We start from the raw sequence: 19,057 nt of genomic DNA, 5'->3' as shown, positions 1-19,057 counted from the left end.
TTCGAACATAAGTAACCAAATTAACAAGCAGTGAAGATGGGCAATAACCCACAACATCTATGGAGCAAAATCTTCAGACACATGCACTGCCATCCACACACAAAAAAAAAAAAACTCCATCAAAGCCGTAAAACGCACCATCAGAAAAACAACCCCTTACCTAGGACTCGGTCTCCCACCATCAGTCCATCTTTCTTCCATACTTATTTCTCAGCTCTTTCTCTCAAATCAAATTTCAATTTGGTCCCAACATTAGTGGAAAAGAGAAATGGAAGAAATTATCAATGTTCACAATTGCTTCCGCCTACCTCTATCTTTTCATTTTGAAGTTGAACCATTTTGATATACGTTCATTTCTGCCTTACACCCTTACCTTTCCCTCTCATCTCTAAACACAACATTTCCAGGCATCACAAAAATTAAGCTTGCCTCTCGTCCTAGAAATGCAATGGTGAAGAGATCAGTTTTAATGCAAATATCGTAAAACACCATTATCAATTAAACAGCAATGGCATCTCTATCTTCCCAACCATCTAAGAAGGGAATGCGTAGCCCTGGTGGTTCTAGCAACTCTCAGGGTGGCTCACGTAATTCCAATGGACAGACTGTAAAATTTGCTAGACGAACTTCAAGTGGCCGGTATGTTAGTCTATCAAGAGAAGACATTGACATGTCAGGAGAGCTATCAGGAGATTTCATGAACTACACTGTGCACATTCCTCCCACTCCAGACAATCAGCTGATGGATAATTCTATAGCTGCAAAGGCTGAGGAGCAATACGTTTCAAATTCTCTGTTCACTGGGGGTTTCAATAGCGTGACGCGAGCCCATCTGATGGACAAATTGATTTAAAGGTTAGTCATCCTCAGATGGCTGGAGCTAAGGGGGCCTCATGTTCAATGCATGCTTATGATGGCAAGGTCATGAAGGATGAGAGAGGAAATGATGTAACGCCTTGCGAATACAGGTATGTTCATATTTATCTTTTATAAACTAAAACCGCGTTGAGGATCAGATGGAATTGACTAGACTCCTACAAGCATTACAGGAGTTTAGGGTTTTAATGGCATTTTTTTCAATGTTTAGCGACATTTATAAGTGCCACTAAAAAATTTGCGACGTTTGCAAAAAATACCCGTTAAAATGTTGGCTATATACGTATCGCGAAAAATAACGACGTTTTTTTTTTAATAAAACGCCACTATTTTAGCGGTGTTTATATCTGAAAAACACCGTTAATTTAGTGGCATTTATATATAAAAAAAATCGTTAATATGTTGGTATTTATATGATAAGACACAATTAAATTAGTGGTGTTTATATCAAAAAAATGTCTCTAATTTAGCGGCATTTTTATGATTGGAACACTGCTAATTTAGCGATGTTTTTTTTATTAGAACACCGCTACTTTTAGTGGTATTTTATGGTACAAATGCCACTAAATTTAGAATTTAGCGACATTCTTGAACATGAACATTGTGAAATTAATAAGTTTACTTTTTTTTAATAAAAAATTTCTATTAATATTTATTATTTTCATTAACAAGAAATATTAAAAGAAATAAAAATAAACTTAAATTCAGAAATTGAAATTAATAAATACTTAATTCACGTTCAAATATGCATCTAATTAACACAAAATTTAATAATTAGTATAATAACATTCAAATTTTTTTAATACATTAACAAAAAAGAAAAAAAAAATATATAAAATTGATGACTGCATAAATTTGAAAGACTGTCATTTGATGAAGAAATTTTTTCATCTTGGTCACTAGCATGCTCAACAACCTACTGAATAATATCATACAAGTTTTAACACTTAATAGTAAGCTTTTTTATATTAAAAAATATAAATATTTACTAAATATAATACCTGAGTTGGTGGACCATCGAGATTAGTTCTTGAAAATTGTTGTTGCACAAAATTCATAAGATGATTGAATTGATCATCCAGCTGCTGAAATTTTAAAGGCAAAAATAGTCCTAAATAGATATAAACAACAACTTTTCACACATATCAACCATAGAAACTAAGTTCAATCAATTGGACAAGTTTAATACCAAGTATTGAAGTTATCCAAACTGTTAAAATAAAAAAATAACAATAATTTTGTACTTTTACCTAAACAAATGTAAACAATAACTTTTTCATACATATCAACCATGGCAACTAAGTTCAATATGTTTGATAAGTTTAATATCATGTATTGAAACTATCAAAACTATTAAAATAGAACAATAGCTGTTAATTTACATTTTTACTTTTTAACAGCACAAAAAGTTCATTCATTGGAATAAGTTTAAAATCATAAACTTACTATTTCTTTTTACTTTCTTACAAAACTTTTTAATCTACTTGTGTGGCTATATTTCTATTGCTTTCTACTATCAATCCCAATATGTTCTCTTTTCTATCATAAAAAATAATTGCGTATGTGGTAGAAATATAAATATTACCAACTTAAAGCATAAAACACTTTTGTTATTTCATTCTACTATGCAAAGTTATAAATTAGTACCTCTCTTTTTCTTGAGAACCAAAATCTAACTAATTGTTCATATTGCTACCTAATCACATTATGGGATAGATTTTCCACTGTGGCCTCTATAGTGATATTTCGATCGAAATATTTATTCTTCAAATTATGTTTATAGTTTTTCCATTTCTTTCCCAATGACTTAAGCACAAATGAAGTTGGTATTTCAAGTATAAATCTTGACTGTAATAATACAATAAGAAAAGTTTGAATAAGTAAACCAAATGTAAAATAATTATATTTTTATATTTAATTAATTATACTAATACCTCAATAAAGTTTAAAGCATCGACCTTAACTTCTGCTAGAACTTTATGCCATGTTTCATAATGAATATGCAATTTCATTCCATTGCGGGCAAGCATGCCTAGAAATCCAACCAACAATTGAGCTTTTGTACTAATTGGTTGCCTATCAGAGTTTGCAGACATTATAATACGCTCGTTCGAAGCTAGTGCAAATAATTCCTTCAAAGTTGTCCGGCCTTTAGTCCTCCGTTAACAATTGTTATCAACTACAAAAAATAAAAAATCAATTTGTAAAATGCCAATACTTTAATCATTATAATCAAATTCTAAATATGGGGTATATGATACCTGTATTCAAATTTAAAAAAGAATCAATTGATGGGATACTGTCTAAACCTGGACTTCTCGTGTTGCTAAATCCAATAGTAGTTGAAGGGTTAGAAGTGACTGAGTTAGAACTAACAGTACATTCATTCCCCTCTATAGAATTCAGTCCAACACCAATATCAACAGGTGCCACAGACGATTCTGAATTAATATCTCTTATATGTATTCCTTTCAATCTACTTTTCCACATTATAGCTTACCTGCATCATAAAAATAAATATATAAAATATATTAGTTTAGAACATATATAAAGACATTGAGCAGTTAAGAAATCATAACCTACAATATATAAAGAACATATCAATTTAATTAAATCAAAAGACAATGTATGATTTACAATACAATAAATATACAATAGCGAATGCGATATTAATTACAAAATATAAATGATCTATCATGGTTTATAAATGTCTTCATTAACATCTTCGTGAACCCACTGAGTGTAGGTATTGGAGATATTTTTATCCAAGTTTTATTCATAAAAAAGATAACATTAAGTTCTATGTTTAACGTCATCTTTGGTATCTAACCCCATATCAAATAAGTCTCTAGGTGTGTTTTGAAGAACAATAAACCAATCCAATTCTTTGGGATCTTTAGAATAAAAACTTGTTAGAATTGAGATGAAAAAACATAAGGTTCATCGATGAGTTGTTGCCCAGTGTGAATTAATTGAGAAAAATTCACAAGTGTAAATCCAAACTGATCTTTCTTAATAACCCTCGTACTATTCACATCAGCCCAATCACACCAAAATAAAATAACTTTTCACTTGCCATAATAATCCAACTCAATGATATCATTAATCATGCTATAATAGTCAATATTTTCCTCTAAAGGGTTATGTCTCTAGCACTAGATAGCTAGTAGTTGATGAAGTAACAACTCTTGAATTTTGTGTACTTTTAAATCTCTCACGGGATTTAGTGTGAAATCTAAATTCATTGATGATGAAACCTTTGTATCATTTCATAATCCTGTTCGAACTTTATGAAAGACACTTCACCTCTTCACTAACAAGCCTTTCACTTCAAACCTATAAATGTGAAATAAATATATTAATGTTAGTTATACCGTAAGCATTCTATGTAGATTTCTCATAATGGGAAATGTGGCATTACTTATAGTTGCTCCTAACCATTCATGAAAATTTTTGACAAATAACTTATCAAGTTTTCGAGAGTTTGATCGTCAATAATGCACAGGAGCTCTCAAATTATTTTTATGTTCGCTACAAAGCATCATGATAAAGTATTAACAATAAAAAAATACAATAAATTATGCTTAATGGAATGAATAATTTTTTTGCAAAAAAACTTACGTGTGAAATGATTCAATTGAGTCATGATAGAAAAAAACATATCGATATGCTTGTGCCTAAGATTTATCATCTAACTTTACCATTTCAACTTTGCCTATTGGTTGTCCAAAACTTTCAAAAAGATAACTGTAGGTAAAGTCAGTGTGCTGTATACCAACATTTCTCGATAGTCTATTAAATCTTGCTTTAACATCTTCCAAATAACGAGAACAAAATGTTATATACTCTTTTGCTAAATATTCTTTAGCAATAGAACCTTTTGGATAGCATTTATTACGACAATAAGACTTTAACCTCTCTAAAAACCTATCACATAAAACATTAGTGATATATCTTTTTAACTAGAGTGACATGATCAACAATAACAACCTAATCAATCTGTTAACAAATAATATCTTACGATAGGATACATCCATCAATAATAAATTGACCCATCAACTTTTGTTTCATATGGAAGGTGGATAACCAAATGCATCATAAAAGTAAAAAAGTTTGAAAGAAAAATCTTCTCTAAATGACATAAAGTAATTACAGCTCGATCTTTAAATTTGTCAAGCTCTTCCACATTTAGACATTTTTCACATAGAGATTTAAATATGTTACTCAATTAATTACCACAGAAGTGACTTACTTTAACATTGATGAACGTAAAGCAATGTAAAGTAAGTCTTATAATCATGTGACTTCAATGAAAAAAGTTTTCGCTCCTTCAGATTCACATATCTTGATATATTTGACACATAGCCATCAGAAACTTTGACATTTTTCAAAACCTTCCAAAACACATCTTTTTCAGCTTTAGAAATCCCAAAACAGGCAAGAGGCAATCGATATTTGTCATTAGAAAGCAACTTCGGATGAAGGTCAAGGCAAATCCTCATATCAACTAGGTCAAGCCAATTCTTTAAGTCATCATTTGATCTTTTATTCACATTAAAAATTGTCTTGATAAAATTTTTACAAACATTCTTCTTTATGTGCATTAAATCAAAGTTATAACGTAATAAATTATATTCCTAATAAGGTAACTCAAAAAAGATACTTCTTTTTTTTACAACTCAGACTAATTGAGGTCATCTTCTTCATCACTTTAAATATTAAGATCACTAACTTGAGTATCAGTATCATCAACTTACATAATATAAGGTCAGACACCTTTAAAGATGTCCCTCACTTTTTTTCTTGATAGAATCATTTTTTTATGAGTAAAATTGATATCTTTTAACTTTGACAAGATATTAGACCTACTAATTGGTAAAAGTGATCTTCTCAACTCTTTAGTTCTATCAAAGAGATGTTTTTGAAATCTAAATCGATGATTATCATCTAACTACCAATGATGTCTCATATAATAGAACTTCCTATTATTAGGTAATCACTTCGAACATGTCTGTGCAGCATAATATGGACAAGCATAACAATCTTTGTACTCCAACGAGATAAATTCACATAAGCAAAAAAATCGTTGATAGTCTATAATAAAGCAACACGCATATTGAAGTTTTTTTTTTGTGATACATCATAGGTCTCAATTTTTTCATAATTACTTTAACTCTTTAATAAGAGATTGTAAATAGATGTCTATATCATTATTCGGACCTTTTTTCTCGAGAATTATCATAGATAAGATAAATGACTATTGCTTCATAGCAATCTATGGTGACAAATTGTAAGGAATCAATACAACTGGTCAAGTACTATAAGAAGTACTAATCATTTTAAATAGGTTGAATCAATCAGATGCTAGCCCAAGTATAACATTTTGAGGATCATATGCAAAGTTTGAAAATCTAAAATAAAATGATTTCCATGCTAAAGAATCTACAAAATGCCTCAATGATCCATCATCTGTCCATTTCTCATGATGCCACCTCATTGAATCTGCAGTTTTGGAAGACATGAATAGTTATTGAAGTCTTGGTATTAATAAAAATAGTGTAAAACCTTAATAAGCTTTTTTTTTATATAGATTTCATCACCATCCTCATTCAACCTTTCATCGAGGTTTTCGTCCACCCAATGAAAAATACCATATAAATGATAAAATTTTTAATTTTTTTCTATCACCGCAATACAACATGCAATCACTAGGACAACTATGAATTTTTTCATATTCGAGACCCAAATCCTTGATCATTTTCTTTGATTCCTTACAAGATTCAGGGATTTTTGTAAAATAAAGCATTTATTTCATAAACTCTAATAATAAAGTTAGAAAGTTTCATGTCCATCCACATAAGCATTTCAAGTGAAAAAGATGAACATAAAAAGATAACATTAAATGCTTCGATCCTTCATAAAGTTCTTTATTCATATCCTCAAGCAACCTATAAAACTTTGATGCTTCTTCTCTAGATTGTTGGTCACCTACACCTATCCTATGTTCACCAAATTTATTCATTTCAACATTAGACTAATTAAATCCATCATTTTAGGAAGACAGATTATGAAAATATTGGTTATGAATGTTAAAAGCATCTCACAACATGCCTTCAATGTCATCTGCTATAAAAAAATCATGTTGGTGTCGGAAAGCCCTTGAAGTTGAAAAAACTTTAGTGAAAGACCTTAACGGTACAAACTCTCCATAAAAATACCAATTAACATATCCTGAGACAAATCTATTACAAATTAAATGTTCTAAAACAACTTCACACATTTGCCAATTGATATTAGCACATTTCACACATTGGCATAATATCATATTATCTTTACTTATATTCTCAAATGCAAAATTAAAAAAAAATTTCACTCCATCTCTGTACTTTTGACTTAATCTTGACTTTTACATCCAACTCTTATCCATTTAGTACTTACTACATTATCAGACCAAATTTATATAAATAATTTATATGAAAATGAACATGTAAAATACTTAAGTTTACTATGTTTTAAACAAAAAATAATAACAAGACCAGTACTTACAAAAAATCAAAACTCCTTGTTGTGAAGTATTTTTTCAGCTACCTGATATAAAGCATTTAAAACTCTACTACTAATCCAGGCATTACCCTAAAGTATTTGTAGTTGGGGTTGAAATAAGGTAAAATAGGTTTAAAGAAAACTCAAAAAAGAAAAAAAATGAAAGGGAAAGGGAAGTGGATGATGGGTTCCAAATGAGTATTTGAGGAATATAGGTTTTTAAGAAAATTTTTAAACCAAAAAAAATATCGCGAATTACAAAAGCTGAAGGAATAGTAGAATGAAGTAAAAGTTAAAGTAAATAACTAATGAATAGTCAAAATAGGGTTATAAAAAACAAAGCTCAAATACTAAAAGCTAAAGGAAAGTGAAAGTAATTGTAGTTGAATTGGAAAAAAAAATAGTAGAATAATAAAGATGAAGCTTGAAGTTGATGATTAGATGCACTAAGTTTGGAGACAATTTTATTAGACTAGATTATTGAAGGTGTTTACTAAAAAAAATACCTTCAATAATTTTCTCTTAAATATTTTTTAGGTATAATATAAGTGCCTTCAATAATTTCTTTAATTTTAAAGAGATTATTGAAGGCGTTTATGCTAGAAAAACACATTTACTAAATTTTTTTTAATTTTTTAAAGGAATGTATTGAAGGCATTTTTTGCATCATACGCCTTCAACAATTCTTTCCATTTTTATTAGTGAAGGCAGTTTTCTACTAAAAATGCCTTCAATAATTCACTCTAATTTTTAAAAAAAATTTATTGAAGGCATTTTTTGCATTATACGCTTTCAATAATTTTTGTACAGAATTATTGAAGGCATTTTTTTGAGAAAAAATGTTAAACGCCTTTAATAATTTCCTTTTAAAAATTATTTGGGATTATTAAATGCATTTTTTAATAGAAAACACTTTCAATATTCTACTAATAAAATTTTAAAGGGGTTATTAAAAGCGTTTATTCCATAAAAATGCCTTCACTAATTTGTTCTAATTTTTTGAAGGAATTTATCGAACACGTTTTCTGCATAATACGCCTTTAATAATTCCCTCTATTTTTTTAAGTGAATATCAGTGAAAGTGATTTTCTACTAAAAATGCCTTCAATAATTCACTCTAATTTTTAAGAGAATATTATTAAAGGTGTTTTTTTGCATCATACGCTTTCACTATTTTTTGCATAGAATTATTCAAGGCATTTTTTAAGAAAAAAATGCCTTTAATAATTTTCTTTTAAAAATTATATAAGATTATTAAAGGCATCTTTTAGTAAAAAATGACTTCAATATTCTATTACTAAAATTTTAAGGGGGATATTGAAGGCGTTTATTCCAAAAAAATGCCTTCACTAATTCGTTCTAATTTTTTGAAAGAATTTATTGAAGAGGTTTTCTACATAATACGCCTTTAATAATTCTATCCATTTTTATCAGGTGAATATCAGTGAAAGATCCAAGAATAGCGACATGGACTAAGTACCCTATCCAAGCCAAGAAACTTACTCCGAATAGTCTTGACAAATGATGATTGAGATAAGATTCGACATTTTTGAACCACGAAATGCTTGGTTTCCATTTTGGTTGAAGGTGTAACCAACCCGCTATTAAAGATAAAACAAAAAGAAATAATAGAAAATGAGCTCCAGTATAAAGATCTTCATTAGTACGTAACCCAATTATATACCACCACTAATAAACACCAAAGTAAGTGATATTCATTGGATCAGGAGCACCCCCTCTAGTAAAAGCTTCCACAGTTGGTTGACCAAAATGAGGATCCCAAATTGCATGAGCAATCAATCTTACATGTAAAGGATCTTGTACCCATGCCTCAAAATTTTCCTACTAAGCTATATGCAACAAATTTCCAAAAGACCACAGAAAAATTATTGCTAATTACTCGAAGTGAGAAGCAAAAATATTCTGATAAAGATGTTTCTTAGTAATATCTATTAAAAAAGCTTTCAATAATTCACTCCAATTTTTAAGAAAAAATTATTGAAGGTATTTTTTACATCATATGCCTTCAATAATTTTTGTACAAAATTATTGAAGGCATTTTTTAAGAAAAAATACGTTCAATAATTTTTTAAAAAAAATTATTTGAGATTATTAAATGCATCTTTTCGTAAAAAAACGTCTTCAATATTCTACTACTAAAATTTTAAGGACGTTATTGAAGGCGTTTATTCCAGAAAAATGTCTTCACTAATTCGCTCTAATTTTTTGAAAGAATTTATTAAAGGTGATTTTCTACTAAAAACACATTCAATAATTCACTCTAATTTTTAAGAGAAAATTATTGAAGTTGTTTTTTGCACCATATGCCTTCAATAATTTTTGTACAGAATTATTGAAGACATTTGTTAGTAGAAAACGCCTTTAATAATTTTAAAAAAAATTATTGAAGGTGTTTATTTTAGAAAACACATCTACTAATTCCTTCTAATTTTTTGAAAGAATTTATTGAAGGCATTTTTTGCATAATATACCTTTAATAATTTTCTTCATTCTTATTAGAAAAACATCAGTAAATGTGGTTTTCTATTAAAAATGCCTTCAATAATTCACTGTAATTTTTAAGAGAAAATTATTGAAGGCATTTTTTGCATCGTATGCCTTCAATAAAATGCCTTCAATAATTTTTGTACAAAATTATCGAAGGCATTTTTTGAGGAAAAAGGCTTTTAATAATTTCTTTTGAAAAATTTTTTGGGATTATTAAAGGCATCTTTAAGTAAAAAACGCCTTCAATAATCTCTTAGTAAAATTTAAGGGGATTATTAAAAGTGTTTTTGTTAGAAAAACGCCTTCACTTATAATTTTTATATTCATTCCCCTATCTTAAACATCGAAATCACAAACTGCTAGTACAAAAAAAGATTAAAAGCTACATTAATCAACGAAACCAAACCCATAAACACTTTTAGATTGACTTTTGGTTTCTTTAACTTTATCATCACCATTGACCTTCAACAACTCAACGATGCACACTTCTCTGTTTATCAATATGTCTTTATTTTTTTGTTTACTGTATTATTTATATTATTTGATTGAGGTATTTTTTTTTAGTTCCTTACTATTTACATATGCCTATATATTTTTATTCATTTCACTGTAACCATAATCATCCAAACACCTTTCATTGTATGTATGTTGTTTCTGTGTAGTTTTCTTTAAATATTATAGTTTGCTAAATGATATTGTATGATATTGTTTTGTTGAATGGTATTGTATGATATTGGTTTGCTGAATGGTGTTTTTGAATAGTTTACTGAATGATGTTTTTGAATGGTTTGCTAAATGGTATTTATGAACACATTGCTGATTGGTTTGCTGAATGGTGTTTTTGTATATAGTATGATATTGGTTGTATTTTATTACGTACAGTGTTAAATTTAGACAGTTATTTTGGTGTATGTCATATAATTGTGATCAAAATTACAGGTATTATGGACTCCGAACAACATAATTCTCCTTCTACTGAACATACACAAGACATACCTGTAGGCCAAAAAAGAAAAAAAAGAGACGAAATAAATAAATTAAAGTGAGTGACACAAAAATTCATGTAGACTTCAATCAAAGTGGGGAGCCTATGTCTGATGGAACTGCCAAGTTGGCTACTCATATTGGTGTCATCGTCCATAGTAGCATTTCAATTGCATACACTAATTGGCGACGAGTTTCTGATGATCTAAATGATGGTATATGACAGTCAATTATGGTATGTTTATTCAACTATTTTGTAAAATTTGTTAAATAATCATTTAATTGAAATTCAATATGTACATACTAATTGTGTTAAATTATTTAAGAACGGTTCGACATCCCAATTGACTATAAAAAGATTGTGTTACAATTTGCTAGGAATGCATTCAGAGACTTTAAAAGCAAATTGATAACCCAATATATTTTATCACTCACTGATCAAGGTGATATATTGGCTATTCCACCTACTTTATATGCAGATGAAATAAGTGTTAAAGATTGAAGAAATTTTATTCGAGATCGACTATCAGAAGATTTCTTGGTACGTAAACCCATTACCAAAAAAATTGTTTATAGGATTTTATGCAATATATTCGATATCTTTATATGTGATTGACGTAATTTTTTTCCTTTATAGAAAATCAAAGAAAACTAAAGGAACATTCAGGCTAAACAAATATATCACCATCGAATAGCGAGAAATGGATATGCAAATGTGAAGTATGAGCTTGTAAGTATTTGCATACTTGTTTTATACTCATAAATAAATATTTATAAACATTCATTTCATAGATTCTTATTCTTATATTACGATAATTTATTAAGAATCAGCGAGCTCTGGCACCGAAGCTTTCAAATAAGATGTCTGGAAATAAGGACATCTGTGAAAGGATGGATCTTTTGTAGATGAAGCAACTAAAGAATTGGCTAAAAAGATTGTATGTATAATTGCTTGTTTAATATCATGTATGATTGGCATTATGGTTGTATGCATGACTTTATACTAGCTTGTATAGATTTGTTGTTACAGCCCATTTGTTATTGTCTTTCAAGATGATTATGCTACCAAAGTTAAATTCGATGAACTAGCAACCCAGTATGGTGAAAATCTATTGTCTTTAGCATTAGGAGCTAAAGAAAGGCTTGGTCGAGTTTGTAAGGTTGGTAAATTTATGTTGCCATCAAAGTTTTTTAGTAATTAACTAAAAACCCCGTGAATGACAAATGCGCAATATGAAGCAATCATTTAATAACAATAGCAACGACTTGATGATCAGGAGCAATGCCTCAATAAGCAATAGTAAAGACTCATAACTTTGGAGGCCATGTTGGCAGCAATGCAGCTTGGCATGCCTGTAGGCAAGTCGGATAGTATCATCCACCTAAGATAAGCTTTCGTTATAAGTTAAGCAGGGAACCTAACCTCCACTACCAGCTATGAAGTATGATTTTGTTTATAAGTTTAATATTAATTTGTTTATTATATTTATTGATTTGGTTTTAATACTTATATTTCATTATATATTGTAGCAAAATGTTGAGACTCAAAATATGACCATTGCTCAGGCTACCATAGATGAGTTATCCAATTATTCACTCAATCATTTATTCGGAGGAAACTACATAACCATTGAGTTTAAGGAAAGGTTATTTGGTAAACCATCATTTTCTTACATTGGTGTGGATGAAGTTAAAGAATTTTGTAAACTGGATGAAATATCAGCTGTTGATATTATTGCTTATATGAGGTTAGCTTATAAATACAAATATGTAAACTCAATATGTATTAATCTATATTACGGTGTATTACTAACTAGTTTGTTGATTGTTATTGTGCAGCTTCTTATATAAAAAGGTCAAGGCGAGACAGTTGACCCATAGATTTAGATTCGTTGACCTCAACTTCATTAGTGAGCAAAGTGGCACAGTCACTTTTCTTGCTAATCATGTGATTGAATGCATGAAAAAATCGGTTGATTATTATTTGCTCTCGTATAATGAGCAATAAGTTATGTTCATACAAATAATTATTCCAACTTTACCCGAATATGATATGATGCCTAATTTGAGTATATCATTCTTATTATTTTACAGTCATCATTGGGTGCTTATTGTAATTGATACCAAATCCTTAATGCCATACTTACTTAATTCAGTTCAACCAATGACAATGCCTAACCCCGAAATTCAAACTTTTATAAAAAGGTATTACATGTTATTATATTATGCATATTCTGTTTCTTCATAAGTAATTTTTTTTATGTATTAAGTAATTTTTTCTTTTCAATTTAGGGTAATATCTGCATTTGATAAGAAGGCAAAGAAAAAATGGGTGTCATTACTGGTAAATGTGAAATTTATTCTTTTATGCTAAGTTTGTGCAGATAAATGTTTCCTAAACCCACTCAATTTAATTTTCAGATAACTCGTCAACCCGGATATATTAAATGTGGATATTATGTCTTTCGTTTTATGCGGGAGATAGTTTTATATGATTTTATGACCACACCATTCAAGGTTAGTATAAATTTTATAAAGTCATCATATCTTCAAAAAAATAAAAAGCTAAATTATGTTCTCATTTATTAACATTTACTTCTAATTTTTTTTTTAGTGGGAGAGTAAAGAAAGCTTCACGGTAGAGAAACTCAGTGAAGTCTGTAAAGAATTGTGTGAGCATGTATTATCATTTATTGATAAACCTTGAGGTTGGACATTGTTGGTTGAATGTAAATATATGACGATTATTTTTTATAATATTTTTAACATGCCATGTTGAATGGATAATTTCAGTTTGTAGATTTAGGTATTGATTTAATATTATTGGTATATGTTTGTTTTATATAAATATACATACATTAAGTATGATTATTTAAGAAAAGTATATTAATATGACAACGTTATCAGTTTTAAATTCGGATAGGTGATCAATTTATTGAAATATAACAATGTTTGTAATGTAAATTTCAAAATATAATTCGTAGTATCACATATATAAACCAAATGTTTTGTGGGCATAAACCTATAACTAACTTCACATATATAATTAAACCAAAGTTTTTTTATGAGATTACTGAAGGCGTTTTTAACAAAACAACGCCTTCAATAATCCATAACAAAATATTATTGAAGGCATTTTTTAACAAAATCACCTTCAATAATCTCACTTAAAAATTTATTATGTGAATTATTAAAGGCATTTTGGGCCAAAACACCTTTAAGAATTTGTTTCAACTTTTTTGTTTGGATTATTGAATGTGTTTTTTTACTAAAACCGCCTTCAATAATCTCTTATGAAATTTATTGATTAGATTATTGAAGGCGCTTTTGGCCAAAATCGCCTTTAAGAATCCGTTTCATTTTTTTTTATGGATTATTAAAAGTGTTTTTCTATCAAAAAAACACTTTCAATATTCCCTCTCCAAAATTTTTTAAATCGATTGGTGAAAGCGTTTTTGCCCAAAAAACATATAAAATAATCCATTACAAGTAATCCCTTCAAAAACCCAAAAAAATTAAAGGAAGGGATCGAACCTACCACCTTATGATCCTTAAACTTTGATAGAATATTTATCAAAGGCATTTTTTTTTATCAAAAACGCCTTCAATAATCCTCTGAAAATTTTTTGTGGAATTATTAAAGGCGTTTCTTGCAGAAAATACCTTCAATAATCGCATATATTTTTTTAAAAAGAGATTATTCAAGGCATTGTCTGCTAAAAATGCCTTCAGTAATCCCCTATTCATTTTTTTAATTGGATTATTCAAGCTGTTTTCTGCCAAAAAAACTTTCAGTATTCACTCAAATTTTTAAGACAGGATTATTCAAGGATTTTAGTCGATAAACGCCGCTAATATCAAGTCTTGGGTGGCGTTTATAAGTAAAAATGCCGTTATTTAAATATTTAGTAGCGTTTTGATAATAAACACCTTAAGTTTTATAAAAACATGGAAGCTAGCGGCGTTTGTAAGTGAAACCCTACTACAAAATTACCACTAATCTTCTATTTCTTGAAGTGAAGCCTATGTAGTATTAGCCGGTTTGCAGTGATAATTTTCTATCTTTAGTGAAAGTAAAAAAGAAGAAAGGAGATTACTTCTCACAAAATTTCGAACTGTCTATACATATTTCAGCTTGTTTAAGGGATGAGAATATGGAATATCATTTTGATCACAAATAAATAACTTTACTGTACCTTTTAGGTTCAAAATCTGCAGAGATTGCTACAAGGATGCTCAAAAGGTCACAGGACTATGTCCTGGTTGCAAGGAACCATACAGAGTCGGAGACTATGACGATGATGGGCCAGAATATTCCAATGGAACATTAAAATACTTTGCTCCAAATGGTAAAAGAGATCCTAATAATATGTCTATGATGAAAAGGAATCAAGGAGGAGACTTTGATCACAATAGGTGGTTGTTCGAGACAAGTGGTACTTATGGCTATGGAAATGCTTATCGGCCTCAAGATGATATGTATGGTGATGATGAGGATGATAGGCTCCATGGGGACTTGGAGAACAATGATAAGACTTGGAAGCCCTTATCGGAAGATTCCCATCCCTGCAGCCATCCTCAGCCCTTACAGGTGTAATGTAAATTCAGTTTTTCCATTTTTTTTTCTTAGCTAACTTGATTGAGAAATTGTTAGATTAGTACACTAAATGAACATAACTATCAGCTAATGTGTTGGTAATGGTAGTAGCAAGATGCTCAAAAGAAAACAGGAATGAGAATAGAGAAATATATTTTGATGTGGTATTAAGAAATGTGCTTTTGTATGGTTATTAAAATAACAGATGCAATAAATTAAATTAACCGATTATTAATAAATTTGCATAGGTTATTGATTGTAATTCGATTGGTGGTGCTGTGCTTCTTACACTGGAGACTAATGCATCCAAATGATGATGCAGTATGGTTGTGGCTAATGTCAATTGTATGTGAACTATGGTTTGCCTTCTCCTGGATCCTTGATCAGATTCCTAAACTCTGTCCAATCAATCGTTCCACTGATCTTGAGATCCTCCGTGAAAAGTTTGACTTACCTTCACCATCTAATCCAACAGGCCGCTCTGACCTCCCTGGAGTTCACTTATTTGTGTCCACTGCTGATCCGGAGAAGAAGCCACCCCTCGTCACTGCAAATACAATCCTTTCTATTTTATCAGTTGATTATCCTGTGGAAAAGGTATCATGTTACATCTCTGATGATGGAGACGCCTTCCTCACCTTTGAGGCAATGGCAGAGGCTGCAAGTTTTGCTGATTTACGGGTTCCATTTTGTCGAAAACATGATATCCAGCCTAGGAATCCTGATGCATACTTCAACTTAAAAGTTGACCCAACTATGAACAAGAGCAAGCCCGACTTTGTGAAGTATAGGAGAAGGGTGTTGAGGCAATATGATGAGTTCAAGGTGAGAATCAATGGGCTTCCTGACTCAATCAGAAGGAGATCGGAGGCATTCAATGCAAGGGAGGAAACGAAGAAGATGAAACACCTTAGGGAGACCAGGGCTGATCCTTTGGAGAAACCAAAGGTCCTAAAGGCCACATGGATGGCTGATGGCACCCACTGGCCTGGAACTTGGGCTGTCCCTTCGAGAGAACATTCCAAGGGGGACCATGCTGTAATTCTGCAGGTACACATACATTGTGCCAAAACATTTTTATACAAGCAAAATGTTTTTATTTCAGTCTTTCGTTTCAATTTCCTGCATAATTTCTTATCCAATGAAGTATGAATGCTTATTGGCGATGGCAAAAAACGAATAGGTGATGTTGAAGCCACCTAATCATAATCCACTTATGGGAAATGGGGAAGATAAGCTCTTGGATTTCACTGATGTCGACATACGGCTCCCCATGTTTGTTTATGTATGGCGGAAGAAGCGTCCAGGCTATGATCATAACAAGAAAGCCGGTGCGATGAACGCTTTGGTGCGAGCATCAGCTATTTTGTCCAACGGTCCGTTCATTCTTAACCTTGATTGCGATCACCATATAAACAATTGCGAAGCTATTCGCAAAGGAATGTGCTTTATGATGGATCGAGGTGGCAAAGATATCTGCTACGTTCAGTTCCCTCAGAGATTCGAAGGCATTGATCCCTCTGATCGTTATGCTAATCACAACACCGTGTTTTTTGATGGTAACATGAGTGCCCTTGATGGTGTGCAGGTATTCTTCTCTTTCATTAAGGACAAACGATAAGCACAATGTAAAGGAATCAAAGTCAGAAATGATGTAAAAATGAAAAATGACCTATACAGGGCCCTGTTTATGTGGGAACTGGCTGCATGTTCAGGCGGTTTGCATTATATGGGTTCGATCCTCCAAATCCTGATAGAATGACTCAGGCGAAAGAGAGTGAAACTCAACCATTAACGACCAGTGACTTTGATCCTGATCTTGATGTAAATCTATTGCCAAAACGCTTTGGAAATTCTACGTTGGTGGCAGAGTCTATACCAGTCTGTGAGTTTCAGGGCCGTCCCATTGCAGATCATCCTGCCATCAAGTTTGGAAGGCCTCTCGGTGCTCTTAGGATCCCACGTGAACCACTTGATGCGGCTACTGTTGCTGAAGCTGTCTCCGTTATTTCTTGCTGGTATGCGCTTCTTTTAAACAGCACTGATTATCTCGAAAAAATGCAAACATTGCACCGTAAAACCATGAAAAACCAATCAGCAAACAGAGACCTAATAACATCGCAAAACAAATAGCCCACAAGTGAAATGATGAAACCATATTTTTCCCAACAGGTACGAGGAGGACAAGACTGAATGGGGTGACCGCGTATGTTGGATTTATGGTTCAGTCAGAGAAGATGTCGTGACAGGCTACCGCATGCACAATCGCGGTTGGCGCTCTATCTACTGCATCACCAAGCGCGACGCATTTCATGGGTCAGCTCCTATTAACCTCACTGATAGACTTCACCAGGTGCTGCTGTCGGCGGCGGGATCAGTCGAAATTTTCTTCTCGAGAAACAATGCCTTTCTTGCTTCTAGGCGTCTCAAGCTACTTCAGCACCTGGCTTATCTTAATGTCGGCATCTATCCCTTTACGTCCGTTTTCCTAATTGTATATAGCTTCCTCCCTGCACTTTCACTTATCTCGGGTGAAAATCTAAACATTACGTTTTTGTTCTACCTATTAATTATAACCATTTGCCTCATCATGCTCGCAATCCTAGAGGTGAAATGGTCCGGTATTGGATTGGAAGAGTGGTGGCGGAATGAACAGTTTTGGCTCATCTCTGGAACCAGTTCTCATTTAGCTGCATGCATACAAGGTCTTCTTAAAGTAGGCATTGAAATCTCTTTTACATTGACTTCAAAGTCAGCAGGAGAAAACGAAGACGACATCTATGCCTACTTGTACCTCGTGAAGTGGACTTCATTGATGATCCCACCAATTGTAATCGCTATGATAAACTTAATCGCCCTCGCGATTGCATTTTCAAGGATGGTTTACAGTTCAGTACCGCAATGGAGTAAGTTCATGGGAGGAGCGTTCTTTAGCTTCTGGGTGTCGGCTCATTTGTATCCCTTTGACAAGGGTTTGATGGGCAGGAGAGGGAAGACACCCACAATTGTCTTTGTTTGGTCCGGTCTCATTGCAATCACACTTTCCTTGCTTTGGATTGCCATTAATCCTTCTACAGGTAGCGTAGACAAGCTGACGGTGTGGGAGGTAGTACTTCTGAATTCCCTTGAGCAGAACAGAAAGGTCAAGTTTTACGGTTAATGTTTCGTGAGGAAAAAGGAGACACTTGTATACTTTCCAGAAGAAGAGAACCAACAATCTAAGTTGATGCGAGTGGAAATTCAACCAGATTGCAAACGAGGAAAGTGTAGATGATTTTACCGCTGTATTCCATAAATTTCGAATGGATGTACATTAGACAGGTAAAACGACGAAGGGTTTTTTTTCTTTTTTTTCGGACAAAAGTACAGAAAAGTGATAAAGTACGAACAGACTTTCTGGTGGATAATTTGAGGAATAACCAGTCGATTTAAGTTCATAGAAATGTTAAATGGTAATTATTATATTTTTGTAAACAGAAATGATAAACATTCTCTACAAGCCGGGCAAGGGGCCAAAGACAGATGGTCGGAAATCTGCAAAGCACACTT

General features: G+C 31.6%; 1 pseudogene; it reads left to right on the top strand.

Annotated features, from left to right (window-relative positions):
* Positions 1-350: 350 nt before the first annotated feature.
* On the top strand, positions 351-18,637 carry LOC111282071 (cellulose synthase-like protein D4; annotated as a pseudogene).
* The last annotated feature ends 420 nt before the right edge of the window (positions 18,638-19,057 follow it).

This window comes from Durio zibethinus, chromosome 5 (genome assembly GCF_047325235.1).
Source record: "Durio zibethinus cultivar Kanyao isolate XHJ-2024 chromosome 5, ASM4732523v1, whole genome shotgun sequence".
Lineage (NCBI taxonomy): Eukaryota > Viridiplantae > Streptophyta > Magnoliopsida > Malvales > Malvaceae > Durio > Durio zibethinus.
Note: the sequence above shows the minus strand (reverse complement) of the source record. Positions and strands in the feature narration are given on the sequence as shown.